Genomic DNA, 14,111 nt, shown 5'->3' on the forward strand with positions numbered 1-14,111 from the left:
CCACGGACTCATTATCTTTAATATCAGTGAATGGTTTGTCTATAAATTATAAAAATATAAAATCAATACTATAAGAGATTTTTGCGGAGAAACAATTTGAAATATTTTGTAACAAGCATATAAATGTAAAGAAGAATTAAATATTCTAGGGTTGACTATCATCAACATGAGGAGTAAGAAAACCATAAGTCATAGAGCTCGTGAATATTGAGTGACGTTTAGATTTGCATTTAAACTACAATTAAAAAAATAAAAATTAATTTAATTTACAATTTTTTTTACTTTAATTTTTTACTACACCTTAAAATGTTGATATTGATTATTGACCATAAGAGTTTATTCAGGTTTATTTATCCACTCATCGATGAAATATGTGAAATGACATCTGCATTTGTATCGTGTAAAAATCATCAAAACAATGTTTCACGTCTCTGACTTGTATAATCACGACTATAACTGGTAATCGTTATAATAATAATAATAATAATAATAATAATAATAATAATAATAATTATAATAATATTAATATTAATATTATTATCGACATTTTCAACAGTCGGGTTAGGCATTACAATCGTACTATATATAGTTTAATTTTTCCCTTGCTTTTAAACGTGGGGGCGTGCAGGTACAGACCGAAAGAATTCGATAGAAGTTGTATGCGCAATTTAATTCCACACCGCTCCGCCCGCGTTTTATAACCCCAACGTAAAGGGATCAAACAGAATCGATCCGACCGTAATTTTTTTGTAGCGCACTCGGTCCGGCCGAATCCTTTTCGTGATGCCCCCGCGTCAGCGTCGGACACCGATGCCACCACCCGCGCCAGCACCGGTCGCGTTCGACGCCGGCCGGCAACCGTCGTGGCCCGGGTCGGGGCGCCCCGCCGCTCGATCCGCAGCAGCCGGCGGCGGGCGGTCGTGGTGCCGGCGCGGAGAGCCCGTGAACCTTCTTTTCCGTCACAGTGGTCGTCCGGCGCACACGCACTCGTCGTCCCCAGGCAACGGCTGCAGCGACGGCGCAGTAACACAGCACCGCAACGCAACGACGTCACCGAGCGGTACAACCGATCGCGACCAGGGAACATCTTCTGCGTGTGTGCGCGTGTGCACGTTTGTCGTCGAGGTACGTCCCGTCTCTCTACGTGCGATCGTCGGCGCATACGTATTCCGATCTTTTTCTCCCGAATCGATAAGACAATATTTCTTGGTCGTATTGTTTTTGCTCGCCCGCAGCAGCAGTAATCCGCTACGTCCTAATCTGTACGTGTAGCGCCGGTGTACCTGTAACGTATTACTTAATTATAATCGTTCGCGTAGTATTCGATTCAATCGAGTTTTCTCGTACTGCTGTCGATAATTATAGTTGTAATACATATATATATAAATATATACATCATTTTTCTTTCTTTTGTTCTCGACTGCATTACAGAGCCGGCTCGATTATAATATTAACAGTACCTATACAGAACCGCTGTTGAAGCGCAAAAGTCGTACGCCGCCGCCGAGAACTTCTAATTCGGTCTAAAGGTAATGTTTATTTTTCCTTTTTTTTTCGTTATACCAACACAATATTGTGTCGCTAATCGAAACGTCAAAGTTTATTATAATTGTTATTAAAACGGGAAAATATTTGCCTCGGTATCATTATTATAATATGCGTTAAGATAATAATAATACGCCTGTCACTCGATTTAACCTGAGCTAGAAATTAAAATCATATACGGTTTATTGTCTACCGTGGTTAATAATTCTGATTTCTGCGGATTGACATAAACATTTATGTTTTCGAGTGTTTCTAATGTTAGTTTGAATTAAAACAGGTATTGGACTTTGTATCTCTACAGATTATACTATTGATTTATGGGTATAGAACACGTTGTTTCTAAACCGTGACATATTTTTTTTATTTGTATTTATGGTAAAACGGATAGAACTTTGGCTGAAATTCCTGTTTTCCAAGAAAAAAAAAAATAAAATTGAGTGTTTTTTCTATTGATGTTCGATTATTACGTCAATATTATTAAAACACTTAAATCTTGTATACGTCAGCATTCTTTGTTGATTTAATTAAATTTAATAACGTATTAGGAATTTTTAGAAATCTAGCAAAATATTGTAGGAAAAATCCGTTGTAGTTATTGATTTTATGATTTGAGATTAAAAATGATTTTATAAAAAATACACATGAATAAATATACGAGAAAATAATAACTTCCTTCCATCCTCGCCGACCATGTCACCGGATCATATATAGTCAAATATACATTACTCATCAGTGTTAATGAAAGTACTTTTTATCATATCATACTGAATATTTTTTATTTTTAATTTATTATAATGACATTGTAATATGATGTGTATGATTTTTTTTTTAATTAGCCTCATATATTTATAAAATTAGTTATAAAACATTAATTTAAATAGGTAAATAGTATGAGTATAGCCTTTTCTTATAAATTACTAAGTACCTATACATATAAATCTCAGTATCTAGTCGTTTATTGACGAGGAAAATGTTTGAAATACTTCATGGCCACCACTGTTATTTATTCCTATAATTTTTTATATATTTAATTTTTATTAATTTTCAGTTAAAAATCATTGAAATTCAATAAATACATAATTCGAGTATATATTTGTTATTAAAATGTATACCGATTCTAATAAATACTATCGTTGCATTTTATTCTTTACCCTTATTATACCGTCCTTGTCCGCGGGTTTTCGCAGTCGTGTGAAACTTGTGAAAGTAGAAATAGTAATAAACGCGTTGCGATTATATACCTGTTTGACGATGCGTTGCACCTGACAGCTCTATAAAAAATTCCTTTTTTCAACAGCGTACTGCGTAGGTAGATAGCGCATAGTAATAAATTAAAGGTATAAGATGAGTGTGATCATAATCTTATATATTCACAGAAACGCGTTAGTCGTTTTCAAGTAACTGCTCGCTTACATTTATACGAATTTATGATTTTTGTGTTTACCTGGGAATTCAACGTGTTACAAAATTCGTGTATAATATATTTATTATTATATACTGTGGCTTAAGGGAGAATAATCAGGGGAGGAATGGTAAAAGTATCGCAAGTGTCCAGTGGCGTAGGAAGACTCGCTAGCGCCCCTGGCAAACTTAGAAAAAGTTACATTTCCAACCAATTAAAATTTGATGTCATGATATTATTTTTAACCTTTAATTTTACTAATATTCTTAAGTATACAATTTATAATTTTATACTTATAAGTTATTATTATAGTGTTATAGTTTGTATAACATTATTAAAGTTTGAAAATTTGCTTTTCTCGCTTTATGACTAGCAAATTCATCGATAGTTTCTTCGTATGAAATTTTTTATTTAAATACCTTATTTTCATAGGGTATTTCATTATTAAATTCACACATAGTGTGTACAAATAGACAACATCTACATATTTCAAAAAATATAACGGAAAAATTTCGATTTGACTCTAGGATAAAAATACAACTTTTGCACAATCTTGCGCCCCTTTGAAACTCGCGCCCCTGGCGTAGACACAGTTCGCTATACCCTTGCCACGCCACTGCAAGTGTCGAATAAAGGAAAACTTATATTAAAAGTAGTATATTTTGTATATATTATATATTCAACTTTTTTTTTCAAATACGATGAATAATATTAAATTTCAGTTACAGAAAATCTTGCTCTATTTTACATTTAAATACCCTTTTATACTTACTGTATTACCTTCATGTATCGGTGTTTCTGAATACTCATCTAGTACCTAGTTCATTGGTTTAAAGTTGGTGATTTATTGAATTAAGTTCTACTGTATGATTCCTTAAGTATTCAAAAGTAATATAAGCTGAAATAGACAAATATGGTTAGAGGTACTTATTTAAATACATGTAATAAATACTTATAAGAAATGGACAATCTATAAATAAATTATCGGAAATAAATAAAAGGTATATCAGTACACCTAGAAATAAAACTTTTTTGTTTTTATCATAGGTAGGATTATTTTAGTTCTATGAATTATTTAATAATAATAAATATTAATATTAGTATAGAAAATTGTAAGTGTTGATTAAATTAAAAAAAAAAAAATGTTGTACTTGAGATCTCTTAAGCTCGACGAAAGTAATAGGAACTAAAACAGATAAATTTATACTGTGGTGAAAAAAAAAGTAATACAGTAGTCACTCGATAATTCGAAATTTGGGGGACTGAGCTAAAAATTCGATTTATAGAGGTTTTCGATTTACTTTATATACTATACTTTAATTATCGAAGGAAAAAAATTGATTCGAACTAAAGAGAGGTGAAAAATGTTATGCATATATTATATTTATTAATTGACATTTATTTATTATACATATTATGTATTATATTTTACATTTATTAAGTGACATTTATTTATTATATTATTATATTTTACATTTTAAAGAAATCTGTTCTTTTTTTTTGTGTTAAATTGTTGGCCACAATCTGGACCATAACGTTATCTAACTTACTGATAGCATTGAAAATTGTATCGCATCCTTTTTCGTCTATTTCAGAATACCTCGAAAAATGTTCGCAATCCTGACATAAAAATGGTAAAATGATACGATTAAAGTCTAGATTAGGTAGGTAAGGTACGATAAAATTTATAAACTACGATAATATTTAATTGCTGTCGTTATTAATTTCATTGCGAGTACGTCAAATATATGTACATATAAATATACTTTATGCATATGAACAAACGTATACCACGTTAAAGCAAATTTGAATTATAGAAGGGACTGGAATACATGTATTTTTTTCTAATTATAAAGGTTTTTTCGGGGGACTAAGCGTTTAGTTCGATTTATGGAGTTTTTCGAATTATCGAGGTTCGAATTATCGAGTGACTATTGTAGTAGCTTATTCATAAATAATATTAAAATAGTGTTATATTTTTAAATTAAAATTAACCGACTTTTAGTTAAACACATGTGAATTTGCATAAAATATGAAAAAAAGTATATAAATATAAATATGATAAACAATAAATTTTAAAAAAGGAAAAAATTTAAGTTATCAAAACATTAAACAATAAATATTATTCCTACCCATATAGTCTCCAAAAATCCAAAGAATTATAGTTATTTTTTTGAACGTGACTATAATTCGATAATTTCATTATGATGTACCTAATAACTTATTTAAACAGTATTCAAAAATAAAAAAAATCTATTATACATTTTTTATGTACCTATTCGAAGTTTTTATTACCACAAATTAACTGTTATTTAATAATGCATTATAAGCACAAAAAACTTTTTTTGTACCACGTTATTTTATCAAAGTAAGAACAACATTTTAGTAATTCAACTTGTAATTTGAACTCAACAATATAAAATGATTTATGTAATTCTAATAATGAAATTACACGAATATAGTTATTTACTTAGAATGAAATGTAGATAGTTAAACTGTCAATTATTTCTTCCTGGAAATATATGTAAATTACATAATTATAGTTAATTAGAATTAGAATGTGAATAATGTAGTGGAATATTACAGATTTCAAATTTACTAATATTGGCCTTAGCTGATGTACTTCAAATAGGTATACATTTCTGGTTGACTTTGGTATTTCTATTTAATCTATGGAAAATAAAATGTATTTAATCTTTAGAAGTTATAAATATAATAAATAACTATTTTAGTTGTTTGTCTAGTTATTTAAATTAATATGTTGTGGATAAAATATTGATTAATTGTAATAGGTTTATAATAACATTATTATTCTATTGGTATCTGAGGTATTTAATTGAGCAAATAATAAATCAATTGTTGTTAATTTTTAAAATGTAAATGTGATGTAATGATCATATTTTAATTTTATTGAATCGATTTATTTAATTGATAAAATAATCTAATCCTTTATCTATATTTTATACATACATTTTTAAACATTGTTATTATAGGTGTCTAGTTTATTATTTAATTAAATTTTATATTTATTATTTAATTATTATTGACTTATTTAAACTTTAATAAATAACCATCATGTAAATAAATAAAGTTAATTATTAACAAATTAATCAATCATAATTCAAAATGTTTTATAAAATTATTAATATTTAAATAAATAGGTATTTAAATATTTAGGTAATAAAAATGAAAATACCTAATCTTAGATGGATTTATTTTTTATTTATTTTTACTATTTAATAATTAAATAAAACCTTCAAAACAATAACTGGTAATATATATATGAGAAATAAAATTATTGATGTATAATTAAGTAAGTTAAAGAATTTGAATATCATAAATTATTTTAGATTTTCATGATTTTTTTATTATTTTTTTTATTACTATATTAAAACTCTTAGTAGGTATCTAATTTATTTAAGATTTTATTTTTTGTGTTGAATGATATTCATGTAGTTCCTGTAGATTCAAATGAGTACTAAAGTTATCAAATAGATATATTATAAATTTTGTATACTAAAATATTTTAATCCAATGTTAAAAGATAATTTATTTTTTGAGAATTATATTATCTAGGTACTTATTAGTTATTAGCCGTATTACTTATATCTTTGCGGTCTTTATAACAGTTTGAAGTAGATTTTAATGAATAATGATAAATATTATCCTATTCAAAGCAAAATGATATATACTATTATTTTATTTAAGTATCTAATTTCTAATTAAACTGGCACTGATGCCAAACATTTTTTATTTTTTATTTCTATAAGTTATTTATAGAATGATCCTTGATTAATTGTCATAATTTGTTTAATTTCTGCATGTTAAGTAGTTATGTGATATAAAATTATGAAATATATTTATAAATTAATAAAGTACCTAATTATTTGTACATTTACATTTACATTTTATTATTTTTTATTAATACGTTAAAATAATGAAATTGAATCTAGTATTTAATATTTCTTTAATGATAAATTTAAGCTGTGTTTGTAATTTGGAAGAAATTATTAGTAAATATGGATTTAGGTAAAGGAAACCTAAATTGCTGGTTTTACATCATACATGAACAGATTTGAGGATTGTCATCATACTTAATAGGTATTTGTTTAATCAGTTAAACATTGTTTTCTTGCAATGCCTACAAATATCTACATATGCATATATTATAGTTGTTTATATTATATAAGTGTATAAAATGTATAATGCATGTGTAGGATAATTTGAAAAATATTTTAAGATGTTGTTTGAACAAGAAATACATTTTAATAATAGTGCAACAGTAACTACTTATATTTGTTATTTATTTTATTGTGTAATTAAAACCATGTAGGTATCTACTCAGATTCCTTAATAGTAATTAAATAGGTATTAATATATCATATAATATGTAATAAGTTAATATTTTTGTATAAGTGTAATAGATAATTGTAACATTATGTATTCATTGAGATTGAAAAAACAGTGCTGGTTAATGGTTTTAAATTATTTACTAACGATAGGAATCATTTTTATTAGTGAATTGAGACCTCAAGCTTAAAGGTTTATATTACTTAACTATCATTATCAATGGTTCATTATTATTCTTACATAATTGTTATGAATATAAGTATATAAACAATATTAAATTTGTTATGCTACATCTATGTTAAAATTTTAAAAATCAAGTATAAATTACAATTATACTTGATTGTTATAGCAACTCCTATATTTTCAACTAAAATAATAGGCACTATCGTTTAGTTAAATATATGATTTTAATACTTTAATTAATAATGTAATAATTATGTACATTTCTATAAAATATTCAGATACAGGTTTTGGTTTATTTTTATATTATATATGAATCCACATTTTACCTGTTACCTATTGGCTAATAGTTATTGTTGTAATTAATAGAGTATAAGTTAAAGATTTTATTGTAGATAATTGTTGAATTTTTTAATGTTAAGTTATTTTAAATAATACATATCTATCTTTACATTTTTTTTTATTTTTTTTTAAATTATCTATTTTTCTTTTAAAAATGAAATATCTGTACCATTCAAGTGTTAAAAATATTAAATAAATGATAAGATATTTAAACAATATTTACAAAAATAACTTAATTGTTTTTTTAAAAATGCAAGTAGTTCAAAATATTTTCTAATTTAATTCTACGAAACTTCTTGTTTCAATATAAAGTCAGTATGATTTTAAATAATTGTTGATTGATTAATTTAAAACTTTAATTTCGTATTTATGTTTTTTATTTTAGAATAGAAAATTATTCGAATTAAATGTTTTATATAAATAATAATATTGGATGATAATTTTATTTTTTTATAGTTAAAGTATGAAATTTTTTTGTCATCATTACTTATATATAATATATTTCCCACTACTAAAAATCAACTCCGTTTAAAGAATAAACAACTTGTTTTTTACGTGGACCATATTCTTGCCAAGTAAATTATTGGTGGGTTAAGCTGAATATTTGTGTATTTTTAAATCAGTTACTGGCTAGACGCGCTTGGTTTCGAAATTAAATTTTCGATTTAAAATATATTACATTTTTTTAAATCTTTGAGCTTTTAAATTAGTTTGATGCATTTTTAAAACTATAAACGAACTAGCCAATTATATAATAAATAATTATACATAAAAAAGAACCTTTAATATTTTTGTCTTATTTTTCTCGGCAGATTTATTTTTCCTGCTTTCTTACAATGGAAGATATTAACGCTGAATTCATGAAATCTGGTTTGCAACGTTTGTGGGCTAAGCGCCAGGGTACGCTCTTAGGTCCGATGCATGAAATCTGTGATGAGATCTTGGACCAAGGACAATGTGCATCATCATTTGATAACCAGGTTAGTAAATTTAAATAATGAAATGATTAATTATTGACATAGTAAATATATTAAATTATTTAAGAATACAAATATTAGTTAATAAAGATATACTAAAATAATAATATACAATATATATATATTAAACAGTAAATAGGTATTTAACCCTTTGTAGATTAAGCATAATAATTAAATAATTTTTCTATTCAGGATATCTCAAATATTAAGAATTTTAACATTTTTAACATCTCTCGAGATTTTTTTATTAGTTTTTATTGTATTACATAAAGCTTAAAAATTGTTAGAAATAAAAAAAACTTATTTTCTATTGAGAATATGTTAAAATAATAATAATAATAAAAACATCGTACAGATTCAATTAATTATGAAGAGGTAATGGGAGTTTAAATGCTTGAATGGGTACCTACAATATTTTTTTCTGTGTATAAATTCTTGTTACCAAAATGTATATTTATTGAAATAGACTGTTATGAATTAAATAAAATATTTAAATTCATTTAAGTGAATATTGGTTATTAAGATTTACAGTTCGGGTCTTAGACTTTCCTGGGCACTTGATATATACTCCAAAATTATCTCTTTAAATATATTTATACATGATAATTATAACCGGTTAAGAAATTAGAGTTTTATGAAAAAACCATGTGTAAAAATTAATTTTATTCCATATTATAAAATTTTATTATAGGTTTATTATAATATGGATATGGTTTATATTTTACTTCTTGGTGTTATCATCTATTAAATGAAAATAAATGCTTAAAAAAATTAATGATTTTCATTCAGTATACAAAATAACCTATATGATTTTGTAAATTTTTAAATATGGTGAGGGTCATTCGTTCTTATTTGACCTAAAGTTAAACCTTTCATACTCGTTTCTAAACAACGACGCAATTTAATATCACGATTGTTAGATTACTTAACAGCATAAATTATCTCGGAAATTAGTTTTTATAAACTGGTTTTTTTAAATAAAAAAAAAAGGTTAAAAATGAGACATTTGTGTAAATTTATGGACAAGTTAAAACTATCGTATTTATATTTAATTTATAAGTTTAGTATTATTTACTATAATTAAATATTAATATTTGGACAAATTCTTATAGGTATTTTATTAGTGTTGTAACGTTTTACTTTTTTTTTTTTGATGAAATTTTTTTAATTGTTAAAATATATATAAGTATTAAATAATATCTATAAACTTCAGTAAATTATTATTTGTTAAAATAATATTTCCATAAATGTTTAATTTTTGGCTGAGGTTAGTAAAATATTTAATTATAATTCACGAGTGTTTTAAATATTGTTGTGAATTTGATGCGTAATTTTCTTTAAATATTTTCAATAATATAAACATTGATCATAGATAAAATATAGACAATTATTTAAATATTATGAATAAAAATAAACTCCTGTTAAACGGGATTAAAAATAAGCAATTATAATAAATACTTCTAAAATACATTTAAGGACGTATTTTAAATAAAAATTTTAGTAAATGTATTCAAAGCAAATAGTTAAGGCCATAAATTACAATTATCTTTCGAATTAAAAATACATTAGTGTGTAAAAGTAATTTTGGCTTAATGCCTAAAATTATAGTATTTACATAATTTTGCCTTTAATTCATTCGTAATGTTATACTTTATATGTAATACAAGTATACAAGTATGTAAAAATAAATTGGCCACTTTCTCCATACAGCCGCATGCATACTTAAATTATAACCGACGTCATAATAAAATCAGTAAAAATTATTCAATGTTAAAACACTATTAAGCGTATAAGCTCTGACACATGAAGATTTTTACCAATATTTATTTTTAACACATAATTTATAGTTGAAGTAATATACAAATGAATAATGTATAAATAAATTGTAACTTCGAAAAGCTAATAAAAAAAAAACATATTACATAGGTACTCTTAACTATAATTAACTGTATAGTCTTGTTATATTTCAACAATATTTTGTTAAATTGCTTTTTGTTAACAATTTGTCAATTATTGATAAAAAATTGTCATCATTCAATTTTTAAATTTTATTTTTAGCCAATTGATGGAGAATTGCTTGCCGAAAGAGTCAAGTCTATAAATGAAGCTTGTTATTTGGAAAAAGTTAGTATTTTTTAAATTAATTTAATTTTAACTGATTGGTAGGTATTATATATAATTATTACAGTATTTAACTATAGATAAAATTTAATATTAAAAATTATACAAAATACTAAAAATTTATGATAACAGTATATATGCGTAAAAAACTTTTAATTATCACTAAGTATATCCTTTTTTTATTTTCTTGGACTTTTGTTGATTTCAATACATTATGCACAACTATAATTAATTTCGAAAATGTCATTTGATCGGCTGATTTTAATTAATTTTCTGAAAAAGCCATATAATTCACAATATTAAAATATTGTGATTGACTAATAATTGAATGTGATGTTGGTGAGGTTTCAATGATTCGTCCTTTTATTGCAAATTAATTTGAACTTATGATTTCCTAGGGCTTCTATACCATTATATTATTATAAGCATGTATCTTTTAAACAATTGTCTAGTAGTCTTTCTTCCGATTCAATACTTTACAGTCGAGTTTCTTATTGTACCTACTTATCTATTCAATGTGTACATATATTAAAGTTATGCCTTAGGCTAGTTTTTTAAGGAAATATGAAGTTCATGAACTCCTTTTACCAGAGCCCTGTTCTTGTCAGTTCAGGGTTGGTAAGTTATTATCTCTTGGTAAGTTATTAGTATATTTAAAAATATTGTATTTATATTGTAAGTAATCACGTATATTTTTATAAAATGTATATACATAAATGTACGTGCGTGCACGAATTGGACTGTTACAATTTAGTTATAATAAAATTGATCAAGGTTAATTTTTTTCTCAAGTATAATTTTATACTATTTATATTATATATTGCTATTTGATACTAAACTATTAAATTGGTTGTTAACTTTTGTTTTTGATTTTAAATTTTATAACTATTAACCACAATAGTTTTTATATTTATAAAGCAGCTCAATTTGTGCATTTCACAAACAAAATGAATATGTATTTTTCTATTTTGGATTATTATTATTTATGTGGATTCAACTGTCATCGATACGGTGCCTGTTAAAAAAAAAAAAACATGTTCGCCAATGTAAATTCTGTTTACAGGACTCATCAGTTACATGCATGGTTTTTATATCCATGACGGACTCCATATTAGCAGAACGAAGTTGCTTGTGAGTTTTTGTTGCGACTAAAAAAAAAAAAAGTATTTTCATGAAATACTGTCAAAGTAGCTTTTACTACTTACAAAACTGTTTAGAAAACTATTTCTAATATGTATATTTATAAGCAATTATCATTAAGTTTAATTTACTAGATTTGAATTTGTCATCTAGTATGCTAGAAACAATTTTTATGTGAATGATTGATGCTAAATGATGGATTTATTTTTTTATGAGTATATTTTATTTAAAAATAACACAAAACTCTTAGATATTTTATAATCTAACTTACTTAACTGAAATTGAATATCAAACTCAGATAATTGATATATAAGAAATTTTTGTCTATGATTTTTCTGTAGCTTTAATATATTTCAACATTAAAATTTTTATTGAATTAAATTATAACACTAAGTATTAACAATAAGCATAAATAATTAATATAATTAGTAGATAGTGGTTAGTTAATAAATTATTAATAATAATATTTATGAATTTTTAAAATTAATATATGCTTTTATACTTTTTGAAAATTACGTAATATGAATATTATTCTAAAACAATACGATAAATCATTAAATATAAAAATAATTATAGATTATAATTAATATATTATCTTGTAAAAATGATGTACTATTATACTTCCGTAGTATCATAGAAAATATTTACAAGTTCAATTATTCTTAATTTTTTTACTCTCATATTTTGACTTTCTGAGAAATAAAATCCTGAGAGTTTTGTTTGAATTAAATTACAACATTATGTCTACTATATGAAAAACTTTGAATCAACATTATACACATAAGAAAGACAAATTTCATTTTACATAAATCAACACATTTTTCACTACCTATCCCTTATTTGATCCTGTTCCAAGTTTCTTACATTAATTTATTTTTACATTTAATGTTATACAAAATTATCAAAAAAGTACTAAAAACTTGATATTTGTTATTTTTATCAAGTTTTTTTTAATATTATATGCAAAGTAAAAAATATATTTCACACAAACAATTTTTATTATTTGGTATTTACATCTATACTAAATAACATTTGGTTAAAAAAATATGATAAGAAATCCTTATACATGATATGAAACACACTTTTAATACTTTGTTTAAAACATAGACTATGAGTAATAATTTGCAGAGTAATATCTACACATTTTCATTCAGCTATCAAAGTTTATTTTAGTATACAATACTTACTTATTTATTTAAAATATTTTGATATTTTGTTTTACAAATTCCTATACATTTATTTATAATAAAATAATGTATTTATTTTTTCCATCAATATGTACAATATGTATTAAGTCACTTAACTATCCATTTATATTCACATAATTTAATATTTAAACTTATCAGTTTTCCAATATTGTACACAATGTATGAGTTGGCTGGAAAATATATTTAAAATTGTCATTATTGAACAATATATATTTGTGAAGAATATTTCACTTAAATTATACTATGATATCATATGTATTACTATCATCTCTAAAAGAAAAAATATTATAGTGTCATATAAAATGTATGTAATTTGAGTTACAACATGTATTTCATACATTTGTCTGATGGAGATTTTGTATTATTTTTTATCTTAATTTTATCTGGTTTTTAAATGTAATGTTTCTTTCGATTAAAGAAATTTTACAATTTTAGCCATTGTTATAAGTATTCAGTTTGAAATATTTTGAATATTTTGAATCCTATAATTATAAGTATACTCAGTAAATGCGGGTAGAAAAAAAAGAAACATGAAATATTGTAACTTAATTTAATTTATAAAAGAAAACAACCCATTACAATTGCAAATGCACGGGGCGCTTTAAATGATGGCATAAAAACATGTGTGTTTGGTAGACTTTAAGACAAGAAACTCGTATATGGATCCTGAACGATGCTACTAGGAGCTATGCTGAGGAGAGGTCATGGATTCATGGATGGTCATGGTGGACATCATTTCTTCTGCTGCTTGTCAATGTTTTCACTTAAGTTTATCAAAACCACTTGTTTTTCTGCCACTAGATAAACTGCACTGATGGAAACATCTTTGTCGATATAATATTTGCC

The sequence above is a fragment of the Sipha flava genome, unplaced genomic scaffold (assembly GCF_003268045.1).
Source record: "Sipha flava isolate LNK unplaced genomic scaffold, YSA_version1 112_pilon_pilon, whole genome shotgun sequence".
In the NCBI taxonomy this organism is placed as follows: domain Eukaryota; kingdom Metazoa; phylum Arthropoda; class Insecta; order Hemiptera; family Aphididae; genus Sipha; species Sipha flava.